This window comes from Pleurodeles waltl, chromosome 8 (assembly GCF_031143425.1).
Source record: "Pleurodeles waltl isolate 20211129_DDA chromosome 8, aPleWal1.hap1.20221129, whole genome shotgun sequence".
Lineage (NCBI taxonomy): Eukaryota > Metazoa > Chordata > Amphibia > Caudata > Salamandridae > Pleurodeles > Pleurodeles waltl.
In genome coordinates, this window is record NC_090447.1 from 103,853,159 (window position 1) to 103,876,979 (window position 23,821).

The following is a 23,821-nucleotide window of genomic DNA, read 5'->3' on the forward strand; positions in this document are numbered from 1 at the left end:
AAAGGCAAGGTGTTATGCCACTTATGATGATCTTATTTAAAACAAGATATGGAAAATAATCTAAGACTGAAAAAACCAAAACTAAGTACATTTTGCCACATGCAGTAAGCAACTTAAAATCAGACATTAAAGAATGTGCAAGTAAATGTAGAGTTTGTGATGTAAGCAACTTCCCCAGCAAGAGAAGATTATTGTGTACTCTGAAAGGAGGGAGCTACAACATCAACAAGTGTAGGAAAGTACCATCTTGCCTGGCATGTTACCCCCATTTTTCACTGTATATATGTTGTTTTAGTTGTATGTGTCACTGGGACCCTGGTAACCCAGGGCCCCAGTGCTCATAAGTGTGCCTGAATGTGTTACCTGTGTTATGACTAACTGTCTCACTGAGGCTCTGCTAATCAGAACCTCAGTGGTTATGCTCTCTCATTTCTTTCCAAATTGTCACTGACAGGCTAGTGACCATTTTTACCAATTTACATTGGCTTACTGGAACACCCTTATAATTCCCTAGTATATGGTACTGAGGTACCCAGGGTATTGGGGTTCCAGGAGATCCCTATGGGCTGCAGCATTTCTTTTGCCACCCATAGGGAGCTCTGACAATTCTTACACAGGCCTGCCACTGCAGCCTGAGTGAAATAACGTCCACGTTATTTCACAGCCATTTTACACTGCACTTAAGTAACTTATAAGTCACCTATATGTCTAACCTTTAACTGGTAAAGGTTAGGTGCAAAGTTACTTAGTGTGAGGGCACCCTGGCACTAGCCAAGGTGCCCCCACATTGTTCAGAGCCAATTCACTGAACTTTGTGAGTGCGGGGACACCATTACACGCGTGCACTACATATAGGTCACTACCTATATGTAGCTTCACCATGGTAACTCCGAATATGGCCATGTAACATGTCTATGATCATGGAATTGCCCCCTCTATGCCATCCTGGCATTGTTGGTACAATTCCATGATCCCAGTGGTCTGTAGCACAGACCCTGGTACTGCCAGACTGCCCTTCCTGGGGTTTCACTGCAGCTGCTGCTGCTGCCAACCCCTCAGACAGGCAGCTGCCCTCCTGGGGTCCAGCCAGGCCTGGCCCAGGATGGCAGAACAAAGAACTTCCTCTGAGAGAGGGTGTGACACCCTCTCCCTTTGGAAAATGGTGTGAAGGCAGGGGAGGAGTAGCCTCCCCCAGCCTCTGGAAATGCTTTGTTGGGCACAGATGTGCCCAATTCTGCATAAGCCAGTCTACACCGGTTCAGGGACCCCTTAGCCCCTGCTCTGGCGCGAAACTGGACAAAGGAAAGGGGAGTGACCACTCCCCTGACCTGCACCTCCCCTGGGAGGTGTCCAGAGCTCCTCCAGTGTGCTCCAGACCTCTGCCATCTTGGAAACAGAGGTGCTGCTGGCACACTGGACTGCTTTGAGTGGCCAGTGCCACCAGGTGACGTCAGAGACTCCTGCTGATAGGCTCCTTCAGGTGTTAGTAGCCTTTCCTCTCTCCTAGGTAGCCAAACCCTCTTTTCTGGCTATTTAGGGTCTCTGTCTCTGGGGAAACTTTAGATAACGAATGCATGAGCTCAGCCGAGTTCCTCTGCATCTCCCTCTTCACCTTCTGATAAGGAATCGACCGCTGACCGCGCTGGAAGCCTGCAAACCTGCAACATAGTAGCAAAGACGACTACTGCAACTCTGTAACGCTGATCCTGCCGCCTTCTCGACTGTTTTCCTGCTTGTGCATGCTGTGGGGGTAGTCCGCCTCCTCTCTGCACCAGAAGCTCCGAAGAAATCTCCCGTGGGTCGACGGAATCTTCCCCCTGCAACCGCAGGCACCAAAAAGCTGCATTACCGGTCCCTTGGGTCTCCTCTCAGCACGACGAGCGAGGTCCCTCGAATCCAGCGACGCTGTCCAAGTGACCCCCACAGTCCAGTGACTCTTCAGCCCAAGTTTGGTGGAGGTAAGTCCTTGCCTCACCTCGCTGGGCTGCATTGCTGGGAACCGCAACTTTGCAGCTACTCCGGCCCCTGTGCACTTCCGGCGGAAATCCTTCGTGCACAGCCAAGCCTGGGTCCACGGCACTCTAACCTGCATTGCACGACTTTCTAAGTTGGTCTCCGGCGACGTGGGACTCCTTTGTGCAACTTCGGCGAGCACCGTTTCACGCATCCTTGTAGTGCCTGTTTCTGGCACTTCTCCGGGTGCTACCTGCTTCAGTGAGGGCTCTTTGTCTTGCTCGACGTCCCCTCTCTCTGCAGGTCCAATTTGCGACCTCCTGGTCCCTCCTGGGCCCCAGCAGCGTCCAAAAACGCCAAACGCATGATTTGCGTGTAGCAAGGCTTGTTGGCGTCCTTTCGGCGGGAAAACACTTCTGCACGACTCTCCAGGGCGAGAGGGATCCGTCCACCAAAGGGGAAGTCTCTAGCCCTTTTCGTTCCTGCAGAAACCTCAGCTTCTTCTGTCCAGTCGAAGCTTCTTTGCACCCGCAGCTGGCATTTCCTGGGCATCTGCCCATCTCCGACTTGCTTGTGACTTTTGGACTTGGTCCCCTTGTTCCACAGGTACCCTAGATTGGAAATCCACAGTTGTTGCATTGCTGGTTTGTGTCTTTCCTGCATTATTCCTCTAACACGACTCTTTTGTCCTTAGGGGAACTTTGGTGCACTTTGCACTCACTTTTCAGGGTCTTGGGGAGGGTTATTTTTCTAACTCTCACTATTTTCTAATAGTCCCAGCGACCCTCTACAAGGTCACATAGGTTTGGGGTCCATTCGTGGTTCGCATTCCACTTTTGGAGTATATGGTTTGTGTTGCCCCTTTCCCTATGTTTCCCCATTGCATCCTATTGTAACTATACATTGTTTGCACTGTTTTCTAAGACTATACTGCATATTTTTGCTATTGGGTATATATATCTTGTGTATATTTCCTATCCTCTCACTGAGGGTACACTCTAAGATACTTTGGCATATTGTCATAAAAATAAAGTACCTTTATTTTTAGTATAACTGTGTATTGTGTTTTCTTATGATATTGTGCATATGACACTAAGTGGTACTGTAGTAGCTTCACACGTCTCCTAGTTCAGCCTAAGCTGCTCTGCTAAGCTACCATTATCTATCAGCCTAAGCTGCTAGACACCCTATACACTAATAAGGGATAACTGGGCCTGGTGCAAGGTGCAAGTACCCCTTGGTACTCACTACAAGCCAGTCCAGCCTCCTACATTGGTTGTGCAGTGGTGGGATAAGTGCTTGAGACTACTTACCACTCTTGTCATTGTACTTTTCATAAGAGAAAAATATACAAAACAAGGTCAGTGTATATACACATAGCCAAAAAGTTTTGCATTTCCTCTTTTTACTCTTTTCTAAGTGCTGAAAAGTACTCCTAAACTTTCAAAAAGTTCTTAAAAGTTTAAAAAGTTTTTTTTCTGTCTTTCCAAAAAGTTCTGAAAACTTTTTTCTCTTTTTCTATCACTTTAACTCTCTCTAAAAAATGTCTGGCACAGGCAAAAATGTTGAACTGTCCAAACTTGCATATGATCACCTTAGCTGGAAAGGAGCAAGGAGTCTCTGCATAGAGAGAGGTTTGAGTGTAGGGAAGAATCCTTCCTTAGAACTGTTAATTAATATGCTTAGAGTACAGGATAAGGCCATGAGTGCCAAATCTGGTGAAAAAGTAGCTAATGGTTCTCAATCTGATCCAGGGACTCCCCCAGGAAAAGGTTCAGGAAATAAACTTCTCAGCCTGCCCATTACTAGACAGTCTAGCATAGTTGGTACAGAGGTTGAATCACACCATACTGATGGTGTGCTCTCACATTATACTGGTAGCCAAGCTGTTAGGGTGCCCTCTGTAAGGGACAGGTCTCCTTCTGTTCATTCCCATCATACCTCTGTATCTAGAAATGTCCCTCCCACCCACCCTGATCACAGATTGTTAGAAAGGGAGCTCAATAGATTGAGAGTGGAACAAACCAGACTGAAGCTCAAGAAGCAACAGCTGGATTTGGATAGACAGTCTTTAGAATTAGAGAAGGAAAGACAGAAGTTGGGTTTAGATACCCATGGTGGCAGCAGCAGTATTCCCCATAGTCATCCTGCAAAAGAGCATGATTCCAGGAATCTGCACAAGATAGTTCCCCCTTATAAGGAGGGGGATGACATTAACAAGTGGTTTGCTGCACTTGAGAGGGCCTGTGCTGTACAGGATGTCCCTCAAAAGCAGTGGGCTGCTATCCTATGGCTATCATTTAGTGGAAAAGGTAGGGATAGGCTCCTTACTGTAAAAGAAAATGATGCCAATAATTTCCAAGTTCTTAAGAATGCACTCCTGGATGGTTATGGCTTAACCACTGAACAGTACAGGATAAAGTTCAGAGAGACCAAAAAGGAGTCTTCACAAGACTGGGTTGATTTCATTGACCAGGCAGTGAAGGCCTTGGAGGGGTGGTTACATGGCAGTAAAGTTACTGATTATGACAGCCTGTATAACTTAATCCTGAGAGAGCATATTCTTAATAATTGTGTGTCTGATTTGTTGCACCAGTACTTGGTGGACTCTGATCTGACCTCTCCCCAAGAATTGGGAAAGAAGGCAGACAAATGGGTCAGAACAAGAGTGAACAGAAAAGTTCATACAGGGGGTGACAAAGATGGCAACAAAAAGAAGGATGGTAAGTCTTCTGACAAGGGTGGGGACAAATCTAAAAATGAGTCTTCATCAGGCCCACAAAAACACTCTGGTGGGGGTGGTGGGTCCAAATCCTCCTTTAATCAGAACAAGGAAAAGAAACCATGGTGCTATTTATGTAAAATAAAAGGCCATTGGACAACAGATCCCAGTTGTCCAAAGAAAGGCACCACAGCTCCTACCACTACAACCCCTACTGCTACACCTAGTGTCCCTACTAATAGCAGTGGTGGTGGGAGCAAACCTACTAATAGCCAATCCAAGGGAGTAGCTGGGCTCACTTTTGGTAATTTAGTTGGGGTTGGTCTGATTAGGGAGACCACAGAGGCTACTTTAGTCTCTGAAGGGGCTATTGATTTAGCCACTTTGGTTGCTTGCCCCCATAACTTGGAGAAGTACAAGCAACTAACCCTAATAAATGGTGTTGAGGTCCAAGCCTACAGGGACACAGGTGCCAGTGTCACAATGGTGATTGAGAAACTGGTACACCCTGAACAACACATACTTGGACACCAGTACCAAGTAACCGATGCTCACAACATAACACAAAGCCACCCCATGGCTGTTGTAAATCTCAACTGGGGGGGGGTAACTGGTCCAAAGAAAGTTGTGGTAGCTTCAGATTTACCTGTAGACTGTCTATTAGGGAATGATTTGGAGACATCAGCTTGGTCAGATGTGGAGTTGGAGGCCCATGCAGCAATGCTGGGCATCCCAGGGCATATTTTTGCTTTGACAAGGGCTCAGGCCAAAAAGCAAAAAGGACAGGGAAGCTTGGATCCTGGAACAATGGACCAAGTGCTCCCTAAAGCTAGGGCTAGTAGAAGCAAACCACTTCCTACTATCCCTCCCTCTACAGTGGAGTCTACTTCTGAAGAAGAAGAATTCCCTCCCTGTGCAGAACCTACACCAGAGGAGCTGGAAGCAGACACTGCTGAGCTTTTGGGTGAAGGGGGGCCTGCCAGGGAGGAGCTGAGTGTGGCACAGCAAACCTGTCCCACATTAGAGGGTCTCAGACAGCAAGCTGTCAAACAGGCTAATGGGGATGTCAGTGACTCTCACAGAGTTTACTGGGAGGACAACCTCTTGTACACTGAGCATAGGGATCCTAAACCTGGAGCTGCCAGGAGATTAGTGATCCCTCAGGAGTACAGAAAGTTCCTCCTAACACTGGCACATGACATTCCCTTAGCTGGGCATCTAGGACAAATGAAAACTTGGGACAGGCTTGTTCCCCTGTTTCATTGGCCTAGGATGTCTGAGGACACAAAATAATTTTGCAAGTCCTGTGAAACCTGTCAAGCCAGTGGCAAGACAGGTGGCACCCCAAAGGCACCCCTTATCCCACTACCTGTGGTTGGGGTTCCCTTTGAAAGGGTAGGGGTTGACATAGTTGGCCCCCTTGACCCTCCGACTGCTTCAGGCAATAGGTTTATCTTGGTGGTAGTGGACCATGCCACAAGATATCCTGAAGCTATTCCTTTAAGGACCACTACAGCTCCTGCAGTGGCAAAGGCCCTCCTGGGAATATTTTCCAGAGTGGGCTTCCCAAAGGAAGTGGTATCAGACAGGGGAAGCAATTTCATGTCTGCATACTTAAAGGCCATGTGGAAGGAGTGTGGTTAACGTACAAGTTCACAACACCCTATCATCCACAAACAAATGGACTGGTGGAGAGATTTAATAAAACTCTCAAAGGCATGATTATGGGACTCCCTGAAAAACTCCGCAGGAGATGGGATATCCTTCTACCATGCCTCCTTTTTGCCTACAGGGAGGTACCCCAGAAAGGAGTGGGCTTCAGCCCCTTTGAACTTCTTTTTGGACACCCTGTTAGGGGTCCACTCACACTTGTAAAGGAGGGTTGGGAACAACCTTTAAAAGCTCCTAAGCAAGATATTGTGGATTATGTACTTGGCCTCAGATCAAGGATGGCTGAGTACATGAAAAAGGCCAGTAAAAACCTTCAGGCCAGCCAAGAGCTCCAGAAGCAATGGCATGATCAGAAGGCTGTTTTGGTTCAGTACCAACCAGGGCAGAAAGTGTGGGTCTTGGAGCCTGTGGCCCCAAGAGCACTCCAAGATAAATGGAGTGGGCCCCACACAATTGTTGAAAAGAAGGGTGAAGTCACCTACTTGGTTGACTTAGGCACTGCCAGGAGTCCCCTTAGGGTGCTCCATGTCAACCGCCTGAAACCCTACTATGACAGGGCTGATCTCACCCTGCTCATGGCAACAGATGAGGGACAGGAAGAAGACAGTGATCCTCTACCTGATCTCTTCTCTTCCACAGAACAAGATGCTCTTGTGGAAGGTGTAGTTTTGGCTGATTGTCTTACTGCTGAGCAGAAAGATAATTGCATAAATCTCCTAGGACAATTTTCAGAACTCTTCTCTACTGTGCCAGGCACCACTTCTTGGTGTGAGCACACTATAGATACTGGAGACAGTTTACCTGTCAAAAGTAAGATCTATAGGCAGCCTGACCATGTCAGGGACTGCATAAAGCAAGAAGTTCAGAAAATGTTGGAACTAGGAGTGGTTGAGCACTCTGACAGTCCATGGGCTTCTCCTGTGGTACTGGTACCAAAACCCAATTCTAAAGATGGAAAGAAGGAAATGAGGTTTTGTGTAGACTATAGAGGTCTCAACTTGGTAACCAAAACTGATGCTCACCCTATACCCAGGGCAGATGAGCTTATAGATACACTGGCATCTGCCAAGTATCTTAGCACTTTTGATTTGACTGCAGGGTATTGGCAGATCAAATTGTCAGAAGATGCTAAACCTAAGACTGCATTTTCTACCATTGGAGGACATTACCAGTTTACTGTAATGCCTTTTGGTTTGAAAAATGCACCTGCCACTTTTCAGAGGTTGGTGAACACAGTCCTGCAAGGGCTGGAAGCTTTCAGTGCAGCATATTTGGACGATATAGCTGTCTTTAGCTCCAGCTGGGATGATCACCTGGTCCACCTATGGAAAGTTTTGGAGGCTCTGCAAAAGGCAGGCCTCACTATCAAGGCTTCAAAGTGCCAGATAGGGCAGGGTAAGGTGGTTTATCTGGGACACCTTGTTGGTGGGGAACAGATTGCACCACTTCAGGGGAAAATACAAACTATTATTGATTGGGTTCCCCCTACCACACAGACTCAGGTGAGAGCCTTCCTAGGCCTCACTGGGTATTACAGGAGGTTCATTAAGAACTATGGCTCCATTGCAGCCCCTCTTAATGACCTCACATCCAAAAAAATGCCTAAAAAGGTATTGTGGACAGCAAGCTGTCAGAAAGCTTTTGAGGAGCTGAAGCAGGCCATGTGCTCTGCACCTGTCCTGAAAAGCCCTTGTTACTCTAAAAAATTCTATGTCCAAACTGATGCATCTGAATTAGGAGTAGGGGCAGTCCTATCACAACTTAATTCTGAGGGCCAGGATCAACCTGTTGCTTTTATTAGTAGGAGGTTGACCCCTAGAGAAAAGCGTTGGTCTGCCATTGAGAGGGAGGCCTTTGCTGTGGTCTGGGCTCTGAAGAAGTTGAGGCCATACCTGTTTGGCACTCACTTAATTGTTCAGACAGACCACAAACCTCTACTTTGGCTAAAACAAATGAAAGGTGAAAATCCTAAATTGTTGAGGTGGTCCATATCCCTACAGGGAATGGACTATACAGTGGAACATAGACCTGGGAGTAGCCACTCCAATGCAGATGGACTCTCCAGATATTTCCACTTAGACAATGAAGACTCATCAGGTAATGGCTAGTCTTATTGTCCTTCGTTTGGGGGGGGGTTGTGTAGGAAAGTACCATCTTGCCTGGCATGTTACCCCCATTTTTCACTGTATATATGTTGTTTTAGTTGTATGTGTCACTGGGACCCTGGTAACCCAGGGCCCCAGTGCTCATAAGTGTGCCTGAATGTGTTACCTGTGTAGTGACTAACTGTCTCACTGAGGCTCTGCTAATCAGAACCTCAGTGGTTATGCTCTCTCATTTCTTTCCAAATTGTCACTGACAGGCTAGTGACCATTTTTACCAATTTACATTGACTTACTGGAACACCCTTATAATTCCCTAGTATATGGTACTGAGGTACCCAGGTTATTGGGGTTCCAGGAGATCCCTATGGGCTGCAGCATTTCTTTTGCCACCCATAGGGAGCTCTGACAATTCTTACACAGGCCTGCCACTGCAGCCTGAGTGAAATAACGTCCACGTTATTTCACAGCCATTTTACACTGCATTTAAGTAACTTATAAGTCACCTATATGTCTAACCTTTACCTGGTAAAGGTTAGGTGCAAAGTTACTTAGTGTGAGGGCACCCTGGCACTAGCCAAGGTGCCCCCACATTGTTCAGAGCCAATTCACTGAACTTTGTGAGTGCGGGGACACCATTACACGCGTGCACTACATATAGGTCACTACCTATATGTAGCTTCACCATGGTAACTCCGAATATGGCCATGTAACATGTCTATGATCATGGAATTGCCCCCTCTATGCCATCCTGGCATTGTTGGTACAATTCCATGATCCCAGTGGTCTGTAGCACAGACCCTGGTACTGCCAGACTGCCCTTCCTGGGGTTTCACTGCAGCTGCTGCTGCTGCCAACCCCTCAGACAGGCAGCTGCCCTCCTGGGGTCCAGCCAGGCCTGGCCCAGGATGGCAGAACAAAGAACTTCCTCTGAGAGAGGGTGTGACACCCTCTCCCTTTGGAAAATGGTGTGAAGGCAGGGGAGGAGTAGCCTCCCCCAGCCTCTGGAAATGCTTTGTTGGGCACAGATGTGCCCAATTCTGCATAAGCCAGTCTACACCGGTTCAGGGACCCCTTAGCCCCTGCTCTGGCGCGAAACTGGACAAAGGAAAGGGGAGTGACCACTCCCCTGACCTGCACCTCCCCTGGGAGGTGTCCAGAGCTCCTCCAGTGTGCTCCAGACCTCTGCCATCTTGGAAACAGAGGTGCTGCTGGCACACTGGACTGCTCTGAGTGGCCAGTGCCACCAGGTGACGTCAGAGACTCCTGCTGATAGGCTCCTTCAGGTGTTAGTAGCCTTTCCCCTCTCCTAGGTAGCCAAACCCTCTTTTCTGGCTATTTAGGGTCTCTGTCTCTGGGGAAACTTTAGATAACGAATGCATGAGCTCAGCCGAGTTCCTCTGCATCTCCCTCTTCACCTTCTGATAAGGAATCGACCGCTGACCGCGCTGGAAGCCTGCAAACCTGCAACATAGTAGCAAAGACGACTACTGCAACTCTGTAACGCTGATCCTGCCGCCTTATCGACTGTTTTCCTGCTTGTGCATGCTGTGGGGGTAGTCTGCCTCCTCTCTGCACCAGAAGCTCCGAAGAAATCTCCCGTGGGTCGACGGAATCTTCCCCCTGCAACCGCAGGCACCAAAAAGCTGCATTACCGGTCCCTTGGGTCTCCTCTCAGCACGACGAGCGAGGTCCCTCGAATCCAGCGACGCTGTCCAAGTGACCCCCACAGTCCAGTGACTCTTCAGCCCAAGTATGGTGGAGGTAAGTCCTTGCCTCACCTCGCTGGGCTGCATTGCTGGGAACCGCGACTTTGCAGCTACTCCGGCCCCTGTGCACTTTCGGCAGAAATCCTTCGTGCACAGCCAAGCCTGGGTCCACGGCACTCTAACCTGCATTGCACGACTTTCTAAGTTGGTCTCCGGCGACGTGGGACTCCTTTGTGCAACTTCGGCGAGCACCATTTCACGCATCCTCGTAGTGCCTGTTTCTGGCACTTCTCCGGGTGCTACCTGCTTCAGTGAGGGCTCTTTGTCTTGCTCGACGTCCCCTCTCTCTGCAGGTCCAATTTGCGACCTCCTGGTCCCTCCTGGGCCCCAGCAGCGTCCAAAAACGCCAAACGCACGATTTGCGTGTAGAAAGGCTTGTTGGCGTCCTTTCGGCGGGAAAACACTTCTACACGACTCTCCAGGGCGAGAGGGATCCGTCCATCAAAGGGGAAGTCTCTAGCCCTTTTCGTTCCTGCAGAAACCTCAGCTTCTTCTGTCCAGTCGAAGCTTCTTTGCACCCGTAGCTGGCATTTCCTGGGCATCTGCCCATCTCCGACTTGCTTGTGACTTTTGGACTTGGTCCCCTTGTTCCACAGGTACCATAGATTGGAAATCCACAGTTGTTGCATTGCTGGTTTGTGTCTTTCCTGCATTATTCCTCTAACACGACTCTTTTGTCCTTAGGGGAACTTTGGTGCACTTTGCACTCACTTTTCAGGGTCTTGGGGAGGGTTATTTTTCTAACTCTCACTATTTTCTAATAGTCCCAGCGACCCTCTACAAGGTCACATAGATTTGGGGTCCATTCGTGGTTCGCATTCCACTTTTGGAGTATATGGTTTGTGTTGCCCCTATCCCTATGTTTCCCCATTGCATCCTATTGTAACTATACATTGTTTGCACTGTTTTCTAAGACTATACTGCATATTTTTGCTATTGGGTATATATATCTTGTGTATATTTCCTATCCTCTCACTGAGGGTACACTCTAAGATACTTTGGCATATTGTCATAAAAATAAAGTACCTTTATTTTTAGTATAACTGTGTATTGTGTTTTCTTATGATATTGTGCATATGACACTAAGTGGTACTGTAGTAGCTTCACACGTCTCCTAGTTCAGCCTAAGCTGCTCTGCTAAGCTACCATTATCTATCAGCCTAAGCTGCTAGACACCCTATACACTAATAAGGGATAACTGGGCCTGGTGCAAGGTGCAAGTACCCCTTGGTACTCACTACAAGCCAGTCCAGCCTCCTACAACAAGCTCCCTATCAAAGTGAAGAATGACAGGCCTCTTAGGGCTTATTGGGGGGAGAATAAGTAGCTTGTAAGTGGAGGAAGAGGAGTAGAGATCAAACTGTTAGCTACAACCTCATTTCTTTCTTTTTTTTGAGGACTTCTAAAGCGAGTCAAATTACCTGTGAGGGTCTCAAGGGGCTGGAGTTTCTAGCTGCTTTCCGATGCTCTGTTCATTCGAACAGCCAGGTTGTGAGTCCTTTCCTGAATTCCCAGAGCGATGTGGCGTTCCTCAGGTGCAGAAGAAGGTTGTTCCAGGCTTTGGCCACCAGGTGAGAGAAGGAGCGTACTCTGCTGTTGGATGGGCGGATCCGAGGGGTGTCTGCAAAGGAGAGGGACGCGGATCACTTTACTAGATCAGATAGACATTAATGTATAATGCCTTTAAACATCACTGAAAGTACAAAAATATTCTACATGGCATGACCAACGATATGTTGTATTTACATTCATAGTGAATGAACTAGGGTGGACCACTCACTGGTATGTACAGCTACACCAAGTCCCACCAGACAAGGAACAGAAAGAAGGCACTGCATGTCACAATAATGACTCTCTAAATATTGACTGGTGGAAATATCATGAGCATAACACCAGCTCCTGAAATGTCATCAGTGTACGTGAACATTTGCTATTATTAACTCGTTAGTGACAATATTTCAGGAGTCCCTAAGGTGCTGATATATTTGTACATCAATATTTCAATCTCAATATTGTGGTACAACGCAAAACAAGCATTTGCAATGCAATAGGTCTCGCGTTTGTTTGAGTTGGAGCTGTTAGCATTGTAAATTCCTAACTGGAATTTTCTTGCTACATAAATTGAAAATGAAAAAGTAAAACAGTTGACATAAGCGAGCTGATTCAAAGTGCCACGGCCGCCGTGACATGAGCATGAGCGCGAAGGGGAGAAACAAAAGGAAAAAGAAGTTCACTCACAGTCAAACGTTTGGGCAAACATGCAATTATCCATGGAACAGTGGCCCAGGTGGTAACAAAACTGCTCCAAGGAGTAAAGCATTTATGAATGATAACAAAGGATTTTTGAAAGGCAAGCCTGTGAACGAGTGATAGTGATGGGCGTGCGATGGGCGTGGTTAAAAGCCTACAGATAGATTACAACAGGCCAGAGTGCTGGCACACTCAACCTAAAAAGTGGGCTCCTGTAATTTCCTTTTGGTTATAAATTAAGCTCTGGGTGAGAACGAACCTACACCGCAATAAACACAGCTGCACATATTCACACTAGCCCTTCACCATATAGGCTGCTCACTATGACATTTCAACAGGATCCTAGGATAATAAAGTGTGAACATATAGGACAGTAGATGAGCGGAGATGGAAATATCTTCATTCATCCTGGGTGAGTGTTCTCTCATTCACTCACCTGACGGGGAACACACCATTTGTGGGGACGCAAGAGTGGCAAAATGACAGGATAGTGTAAAAACACTACATTTTCTTAAGCAGACTTTGTGTTTAGAGATGCTGCACTAGCATGTGCGAATCACCTCTCAAGAACCTGATGAGATTGCTTGCATGGACCAGAAATAGGTTGAGAGGTAGACTTGAAAAAAAGAAGATAGTGATATAAATTGCTGAGCATTCTTCCATGATGTAATGACATGGTGATGGCCCCACATACAATCATTTGGGGTGGTGACTTTATTATTACTTCAGACTTTAAAATGAGTAGGCTGATTGCAACTTGGAGACCATCGGCGGCATTATTGGTGGTGATGCCTAATGGACCCCATAACCTCAATGACGTTCGGCACAACTGGCCTTGTATGCAATCGGACTGTTTACCACTCTGAAGAGGCTGAGAGCTGGTGATGAATTCATGAGTTGCTTAAACTTGCCTTAATGACAGCATATCTAGGGGACGTCAGCAGAGCTGTTCTCTTTCTCCAATCCTACGCAACATATCTTGTGTACCCTCCATCATTGCTATTCAGAAAGGGCCTTAAGGTTTAGATCCTGCCGACTCCTTGATTTGCTTTATGTGGATGATGTCTTGCTGTTACTCACAAAATCTGTCTAATCTTCCACTCATTATCTGTATGTTTATAACTTTCGCCCACTTATCAAGTATTAAAATAAGCTAGGGCAAGGCGCAGACATTTCTGGTGTTGCCAGTTGCATTAAGATGTGATTTGGATTTTTTGTTTCAATGGTGTGATTCATCAGTCAAGAACCTGGGGAAACATATTAGTCAGGATTTAATAAGGGTTATTAGAGACAACTATGTAATGTCATCCACTGCAACTCCGTTCCCTATTCATGGTGGGTTGTATTGCGTCGATGAAGATTGTAATATTACCTAGATTACTTTATGTATTGTTTAATTTACATATTTTACTATCTCAGCCATCTTTCGTTGATCATTTGTGTAGAAAGTGGGAGAATCAGGGAAGACTAATTGGGACTCAAGCTGCAGCAGAACTGGGTGGCAAAAAGACCCTCAATGTCTGGCACAGAAAAGGATGTAAGGATCACAATAACGTATGTATGATACATGTATCCAGATTGCAGGTGACAGGAACTTATGCGTAGCTCAGGAGGCTGGGAGGGGGAGGGGGACTGTTCTTTGCATGAGGGAGTTGCAGAAGGGTTGATTCTTTTTGCATGACCACATAGTTTTATGCAGTCATAAGCCGTAGTTTGTGGGCCGGTAAACCTCTAGGATGCATCATGAGGCTCTATGGATGAGATGAGGAGAGGAATGTGGAAGAGGGTAAAACTGCGCTCTCGCCTACAGTGAGGCTTCAAAGGACACACAAACCTAGGATCACAGAATGGGATTGTTTTCGGCCTGCCTTTAAAGGGACGCCCAGGATCAGGATTCACCAAACCAGTTTGAGTGACACCAGCTTTGGTTTTCCATGGGAACAAATCAATGCAGTGGGCTACATCAGGACAACCCATTTTTTGAACGTTGCTAGTGTTACCTTTTCAAAATTTTGAAATTACCACTCAATGTAGCTTTCACCGTACGTCATGAACTGTAATAAACTGTGAATGAAGGACCGGAGTAAGTGCAATTCTCCCACCTCTGTTAAGAGCATTTGAGGGCCACAGATAAAGCAGTGGCCTTCTTCTTATTCCACCTTCCATGCCAAAACAGCATTGGTATGTCAAAAAAGACCTGGAGTTAGCAGTATTTGATTTTGTCAATGTTTGTTTTGCAAAAACCTCATTGTTGATTGAGCCACGAGGCCCTTGGCAACATAAAGAGTGGCCTGACTTATCCTCCTAGGTTGTTTGCTGTAGTGGGCGGAAGAAACATGTGACTGACACAACAACAGATCAAGTGTGATTGATTGCAATCCTGCTGTGCCCTTAAGCCTGGGATATACATTGGGGAATTAGAGGGGCGGCTGCAGGCAGGAAGGGCTGATGGTGGCAGCGCGTGGAGTGGGGGGGCAAATTAAGAAAAAAAAACACTTACCTGCTGCGCTACCTTGCCTCCACCGCTCCCTCCGCCTCAGTGCTTCTGCCTTCCTCCCCTCCCCACCCAATCCAGATGCTTCTTTCATGCTGTTTTACAGCATGAGAGAAGCACCAGGATTGGTCTGAGCGGGCTGAAATGCCGGGAGTAGGAGCCTGCACTTGGTCACCATCTGGCTGTGAAATACAGCCAGGTGGAGAGTTCTAAGTGCGCATGTCAGATTGGCCGGCCTCAGACAGCCAGTCAAACCGACATGCGCAACTGGAGTGCACCAAGCACTCCTTCCCTCCACCCCCCATGATGCGGAGAATGCTGACCCTACCCTACCTAAGTGGAAAAATAAAAAGATAATAAAAATGTTTTTATTATCATTTTATTTTTCTGATTCTCTGCTTCCTCCTTTCCGCAGGGGGGAGACGCTCCTCTGCCAGACTGGAGGGGCCGCCTCTCGATAATTGCCCAGAAACTCTGGAGGGTGTACTCGCTTTCACCCAGAACATTTCAAAGCATCACAGGGCAATTACAATGTAGCAGGGCCCAGAGTTGCCCATTGTATTACAAAGATTTTTCGCAGTATGTGACAACAACATAAACGCTTTCTCTATGTGTATCAACGATTACCGTTATGCGTGTATGTAAAATGATGGACCCAACCACCTCTTTAGCTCGTTCCTTCTAAACTGTGTGTTTAACAGATTTTTATTTTGTTCATGTAAGGAAAAAATATTCGAGCATCCTCAAAATCAGAACTTGAGGGTGTCTCATTTCTTTTACCTGCCGTATCACACTCTGTAAACACCGGAAAGAGTACTCCTGCAAACAGAAGGAGTAAGTGTATGTCAGAATGGAAGTGGTAAAGAAATACCCCATACTTCATTGCAGTTTAGAGGAAGAGCTTTCTTTGCTTAGTAAAGCATTTTTTCTGCAGGGAAAAAAAAAAGGATTTAATAAGCAGCCTTACCCAAAACTGACTTCCTGTCCACACTCCTATGAGCCCTGTCACCCAACAGGTCTTACATAGACTAGATAAAAACTGAAAATGAAGAACAAAAATAAGTATGTTTGCCTGGTGAAGAAGAAAGAAAAGTCTAATTTTGGAATTCTTCAATATTAGTTGATTTCCATGAAGCCTAACTTTTGGATTTTGTTTGTTAAAGCAAGACTAAACCTAAGACCAAAGCCTGTTGGAGAAAATGTGGTCTCACGTATACTTGAAGCCTGAATAACTTAATTGAAAACAAAGTACAATAATCTGTGAGCTACAGATTCTGGCAACAAGATGTGCACTCTTTGAGCATAAATACTAAAGTACACTTGCATAAGGAATAAATGTGTAATATTTTCATACACAGACTCCAGTGGAATTTACGAGTCTGAAAGAGAGAGTAGGAAAATATTGGTGGTGCAGTCGAGACCCCTGAGATAGAGGTCATTTGACCGTCAAAATGAAGCTGAGTATGCTATTTGAGAGTTCTTGCCTACTATTGCCAAACATTTGAGTGAGGCTTAACATATCAGAACAGTTCTTAATTTGGGCCAGAGGTTTCCAGTGTTGGGCACCAGCAGTTAATTGTCATCACTGGCGCTTGTGACAGTCTGCCACAAGGTGGTGCTATCTTGCTATTTTAGAGATGATCACAACAACAGTTACTTATTAATTCAGTATACATTCTCAATTACTATTATCTGCCGCCCAAGCCATTCTTATAGCTTTGGTGGCCTGGAATAGTCTGAATTGTCACGCTTGTAGGAGTGTGATGGTTAGTAGTTGTGTTGTTACTACCATTGGCAGCATGGCAGGGGCTCGGTGTGGTGCAGGCTGCAGTGGCCTCCTGGAGAGAGCCCTGACACTTATTTTTTATACGTTAAGCACCGCATCAGAAGCAGTACAGCTGGCACTATGATTAGCATCTGCAACTAAAATGGCCTTGGTGAGCACAGCAGTGCCATCGCAAATTGAAAAATTTGGGATTCCCACTTACTTCTATCCTATAGTTACACTTGCTTTCATCATTTGGCCATACAAATATTCATATTTCCTTCTAACTTTGTTATGCTTTGCTATAGTAGGGCGTAAGCAACAACAGGTAAAAAGTAGTGGTGGGTAATCTTTCAAGAAATGCCCCCCTTTGCAGGCGTTAGTCATACATCTTCCCATTTCCAAAGTGGAGCTATATTTTGTCTATTGCTCTCAGCACTACAGATGGATTATCTCATATGTGAACCCAGCCTTCACCATTACCAAAGTAATGGTAATCTTGAAAAAGGAGCTGAAGCCACAGCTCCCATTTCAATGGAAGCCACAGACAGTCTGTGACGAATGTGGTAGGATTGTCTTTGCTAAGCAAATAAATCTTTTCCTTTCCCACTTCCTCCTCATTTCCTGCTCTTTCAGACTGTGTTACTCCTTTCTTTCTGCCACATCATCTACTCTTTGTGCCTCTGCTTCTGTCCCTAACCACCACTTTTTATTTCTCTGCTTCTCTACTCCACTCTGTTGCTTGCTTTTTCTCCCTTTCTGGTCCAAAGCCAGGCTAAAGTGCTTGCTCATCTTTTGCCCTGTCCCTTGCACCATCTCTCTCCTGCCTGCTGCTCTGCTCTTTGCTACTTCTCTGCATTTGTCTCTTTCTTCCCACTTTCTGAGTCCAGTTTTGCACACAAATCTTCTGCCCCATCTATTCAGCTGGACCGCGATGCAGGGTTTGGTCCTGCCAGTGTTCCAGTGTGGTGGTTCTGGGTCACCGTGACTCATGGTGAGCATGACTTGTTTGAATCATTTGACTCAAAGTACACGTATTTCAAATCAAACAATTTATAATAGTGATCAGAGAGAAAGTAAGCAGTGAGAAAGTAGAATACTTTGCATAAAGGCCTATAATTTTTAGGGTAAATGTGTAGGTCTCTTAAGCCGATAGATTTAGTTTCACAGTGAAAATTAAAGTTACTGCTTGGGAGATGAGAATTATGATTTGAGACAATGTTGGGGTAAAAATGTTTCTTAGGATAAGAGATAGTGTTAAGGTTAGGTAAAGGGTAAGACTTGGGTTCAGGGTTAGGGCTATAAGGTGAGAATTTGAGTGATGGTTAGAATTAAAGTTAAAGATACTGTTAAGGGTAAAGTGTGAAATGTGCAAGCTAATCAACTAACAAGACACTGTCCTGGTACTACTGGCTTTCTTGTTGGTAATACTTCATCAAATATCTGACACAATAGATATCAATAACCACCAAAGCAGATGGGTGGATACATTGCTGGCTGCTGCCAAGGTTTGCATCCTGCAGACATAGGGGTCCCAGTCACCTCCTTTCTAAAATGAAGGTGATTTCCTCATATGAGAGACTAATCTATAGAATTAGACCGAAAAAACTGCTGGAGACGTTTGGAGACATCTCGGGTCAATTACTACCAAATGGATTTCCAAAGACAGGTACGAAGGGATGTGGCACTGTGTGTTGAGCATGGAGGTGGCCAGAGTGCATTAAAGGGGGCATCCACTGCAGATAAAAAAGTAATCTTTGCCCAGTCCTGTATCTGTAACAATCACCAATGCTAGCCATTTTAGAAGGTTTGTTTGATGATGTCAGCTGCAGTTTTGAGATCCATTGCGACATTCACCAGAAGGACACCTGCAGCCAAACTGAAACGAGGTCAACTGCGCCCCATTGTGTGATGGTATATTGCATCAGTGTCTACACATTGGTCGACATGCTTCATCCACCATTGTTGTTGCCTATTTTATAATCTTGGGTCATTTACATTTGAAACATAGGAGTCACTGCTATAGTAGATCTTCCTTCGAACATCAACACTGCTATGAGTCCCTCATGCCCCTCTCGTGCTCTGCCCCTGTTGGACTTGGCAGTCTCTGCAGGTTTATCCCCACAAATGTTGCCTTCTCCCCTTCTGTTTTGCTGATTTCATTGTGTTGGCCCTTGGACTTTGTATACTTTATCACTGCTATCCAGTGCTAAAGTGCTTTCACTCACTCCATTAAAAAATGGTAAAACTGATTTACTCTTGATTGGCATATTTAATTTACTTATTAGTCCCTAGTAAAGTGGTATAACATATATCCCGGGCCAGTAAATTAAATGCCACTAATGGACCTGCAGCACTTATTGTACCACCCACAGAAGTAGCCCCCTAAAACATGTCTCAGGCCTGCCATTACAGCCTGTGTGCAATTTTAAACTGCTACTTCAACCTGGCAGAATAGACTCCTTGCCAGGCCTAAAACTCCTTTTTTTAGTGCCTATAACTCACCCCCTAAGGTAGGCCCAAAACTGCCCATAGTGCATTATATTTATATGTCCTGCTACTATAAATTTTACAAATGAGTTTCCCACTATCATGAGGCCTACCCCTCCCGTAGGATAACATTGGATTACCTTATTACATTTAATAAGTGATAACTTTTGTTTGTGAGTAGGTAGAAATGTAATGTTTGGTGTCTAAGGAATTGTAATTTAAAATCCTCTGTAATATAAATAATAATGGATTTTAAGTCACAATTCTGAAAATGCCACTTTAGAAATTTCCATTCCTTTAGTTCCTAGAATTAATATGATCATGAAATCGGTGCTCTTTGGGGTTCAATTGGCCTCTGTGGCATTTCACCTGCAACCCTGAGTGAAGGCAGTGTTTTGTATGACATATTTAGAGATAATAACTATATATATTGTGCTGACTGGATTGTTGTTGGTATTTCCTATCATACCTTGAGAATTATGTCTACACAGCCCTTGTGTTGGATCTAAAACTGAAGTAATATATATAGTTTGAGCCAAAGTAATTTGAAAGCATCAATGAGAGAGAAAGCAAACAGTGAGGAGGGAAACGCTTGATAAAAGTAGCAGAGAAGGTTACCTCCTTGGTAAATGGTTATGGTAAAGGGAATGGAGAGGTTTAGGGTGATAGTTAGGATTAGACTTCTGGTGAGCATTGGGTTTAGGGAAAGTTTCATGGTTAACGGTGCTGTTTAGGGTTAAAGCTAGAATTAGGAAAAGAGATAGATTTAGGTTTAGGATTAAGGTGACAATTATGGCTAGGATTAGGATTCAGTATAAGGATTAGGTATAAGGGTGGAGTTATAGTTTGGGTTAATGTAAGAGATAGTAGTAGTATGGTGAAAATGAGAGCCAGAGTTAGGTTAGCATTAAGAGTAAGGGTAAAGTGATTGTGTGGGTTAATGTGAGGGCGGAAGTAGGGTTAAAAAAAGAGGGAGACTTAGATTCAAGATTAGGGGAAAGTTAAGTCCAGGGATATGATTAGGGGTAGCGACAAGGGTTATTGTCACCGATAGAGTTAGGGTTATGAAAAGAGGGAGACTTAGGTTGAGAATTAGGGTGCAAATTAGGGTGATGGTTAGGATTAGAGGTAAGAATAAGGGTAGAGTTATGGTGGGGTGGGTGATGTTTGAGACCGATTTAAGGTTAGAAAAAGAGGGAAATTTAGGTTCAGGGTTAGGGTGAGGGGTAAGGATAAGGGTAGAATTACAGTGTGGATTAGTTTTAGGGATAGTTAGGTCAATATGCTGTAGAGGTATAGGATTAGAGTAGAGTCAGTTTAAAGGAATAAGGAAAAAAGTTAATATTAGAGTCAGGTTTAACCTTAGGAATGAGAGTGAGGAAGGCAATAGAAAAATAAATATGATACAAATGACAGAATAGAAGCAATAGAAAAAGAAATGCAGTATATGCAGACTAAATTATTCGAACTAACACTAATGCTTTTTTCAATAATTCTTTCATTGGAATCAGATGCATTCTCCCTATTCCCTTAAGAGGGACCACAGCCATTGATGACTCTCATTGCATTCGCAGCGGGCACCTCTTGGGTCATCCCAAGATGTTCCTGCTACCCTGACATCACAGTGGGAGGAAATCAGAGATTCCCTAGTGCAAGCAGCAATGGTCCTGACACCTCTTCTCTCCAGGCACCCAACAGTAAGTACCTTTTCTGTATCACAGCATCTGCTGCAATAGAGCCCCACCGATGCTTAAAGCACACTTTTTATCTGTGAATCTAGTTCTAATCCTAAACAAACTGTACATTATGGGGTCATTAGCAAGCGAGCAGATTAATGTATCACAGTAGTTAAATACCATAATATCAAGTAATAAATATTGTTGTTAAATGTCGTGCTACAAAAACATTACAGCAAAAATCTCAATGACCAACATTGTGACATAGAAAGTGTATGTTGGTAAGTTAAGATTAACTACACAAATATGCATTGTGATATAATATATATCTTTAAGGTACGTAGATGTGGAGTGACAAGTGATAAATCTGTACTTCTATATTGAATCTTACCTTGTCGATATTTTGGTCATCAGCTTTTCTCTTGCAATATTTTTGTATCTCAATTTTCTTGAGGCTGAAATTCTGCCTCGCGACTACACAGAAAGAGCTCTATTACGAAGCATGTTCAGCGTATTTTTTCATTTTTAGAAGTGATCAACTCCATGGTTTCCCGTCTCACTCCTATTTATTACCAGAGGTACTGATGGCCCGGTACCTCCGCGGCGCTTAGATGCTCTATAGGTGTTGATGCTGAACGTGGAGCAATGTTTATATCATCTCTCTAGACACATGTTAACTTGTGGTCTTACTGAACTATATCTGAAAAAATAACATTTTCTGCAATGGCTCTTAATACAGAAAACATGTTTGTAATTGCGCTGTCCGGCATGGAACTTCACCAGAACTACTGTACATCAATTTACTTTCCGGTGTGTGTGTATTCTTTTTGGTAACGCCTGCATGCCGTTGTGTGATGTCTTAGAATACACAAACAGAAAACACATCACCCCATGCACATTGACATTAACCAAACGTGCGTGCATACACATACATGCACGCAACACACATACAGTCACCCATGCATTCATATCTCACACTTACACGACCATGCAGGAACAGGCGGGTGTTGGTGGACACATGGATGGATTCATAGCCTTGTGGTTGCATACAAGGATGAATAGATGGTTGGATGGCTGTGGTGCAAACAATGGTGGATGAATGAAAAGGTTGGGGGAAGATTTTCAGACTCCGAGTGGCCCAATCAGTGCTAAAAAGTTACAGTGCTCTGCAGGGGCTCGACTTCTACTGACTTCCAATGCACAGCGCTCAGGAGATGGCGCTTATAGGAATTGTGCCATGTATATAAACATTATAAATGTGAATCTATAAACACGAGTTATGATGTCACTTTCATGTTACAGAGGAGGGTTGACGTCACTATTCTCCTCATACCAAAAATCAAGCTCAAAGCTTTTTCATGCATATCCCACTCTTCTCTGTAGTCGAGCCCGGGGTCTCACTCCGACCACGGCCCTCTTGTGTGCTCGTGTGTGAGGGCTCATGCTGATGTGCAACAGACCGGGCTGTTGTTCAGACGCAGGATGTGCTCACTCAGAGACAGACCCCCTTAAATCTCTGTTTTGTCGGATCCAATCTCTGGTCCCTTGTAGTGCAGCCAAACAAAATACTGGCTAGTACTTCAGTATCTCTTCAGAAGAAAATGCGCGCGTGAAAAGGTCTCACTGCCAAATGCCGTATCTAATATGTATACTTTTAGTAGTTTATGTACAGAGTTCATTAGAGGGATGCTAGAATTTTTTGCCCCAAAAATGCAACATAAAAGTAACTAAAAATAAGTCCACGTTTCTTCTTCGCAGGCTATCCAAATTTGTAGCTGCAGATTATGACAGAGAACATAACTTTCTGCGCAAAGACTGATGGAGAGTCATTATCAAATTGAATAACAAGGCTTTCATGTTTATCTGGGACTGAGACAAAAAATGCCGGGTCCTGAGGCCCTCCATGTAGCCATCAAAGAGACAAAGGGCCTCATTATGACCCTGGCGGCCGGCGGTACACTGGCGGTAACACCGTCAACAGGCTGGCGGTGTTTCGCCAGGGTATTATGACCGTGGCGCATTAGCCATAGCCATACCACCGGCACCTCCACTTCACTGCCAGGCTTCCACCAGGCGGTCATAATCCCCAACCGCCAGCCTTTCTATGGCGGTAAACACCGCCATGGAAAGGTTGGTGGTAAGGGGGACTCGGAGTGCCCCTGGGGGCCCCTGCACTGCCCATGCACTTGGCATGGGCAGTGCAGGGGCCCCAGTCACAGCCCCATCGCGCATTTCACTGCCCGAATTTTGGGCAGTGAAATGCGCGACGGGTGCTGCTGCTGCATCCGCTGCACATCAACATTGACGCCGGCTCTATTATGAGCCGGCTGCAATGTTGGTGTGACTTTTCCGCTGGCCCAGTGGAAAAGTCATAATAGGGTGCCACCAAAACCGCCAGCACTGGGGTATAGGGGCGCCTGCGGCTTCGGTGGTCTTTTTGAAAGACCGCCGAAGTCGTAATGAGGGCCAAAGTGCCATATCACGGTAAAGCTCCATGCACGGACGGAGGGCAACAGTGCATAAAAGTGTCGGAATATCAGTAGAGTGGTTATCAAATGTAACATTTCAGCAGTGTGTCATAAATAACCAAACTAATATATAATATGACATCAAAGACAATAAATGCCGATTGTTAAAATCACATTGAAATAATGAAAAATGTATGAAACTCCATCTGTACTATTCAATTACCAGCGATTTCATGAGGATTGGTAGGGGACACCTGGGGCGTTGCTGCCAGTGATGCAGCGGGTACAGTGGCCCCGGAGCCCAGAAGCCTGAGGGGAACATTGACCCCAGAAGCAGTGGAGGATCAGCGCAGTCGCCTCCTCTTGCGTCTACACCCTCCGCATGCTCCGCAGAATCTTCAGATAGACCCCAGCCAACACTTGGAAAACCGTCACCCAGGCCCTCGTCACCAGCCACCTTG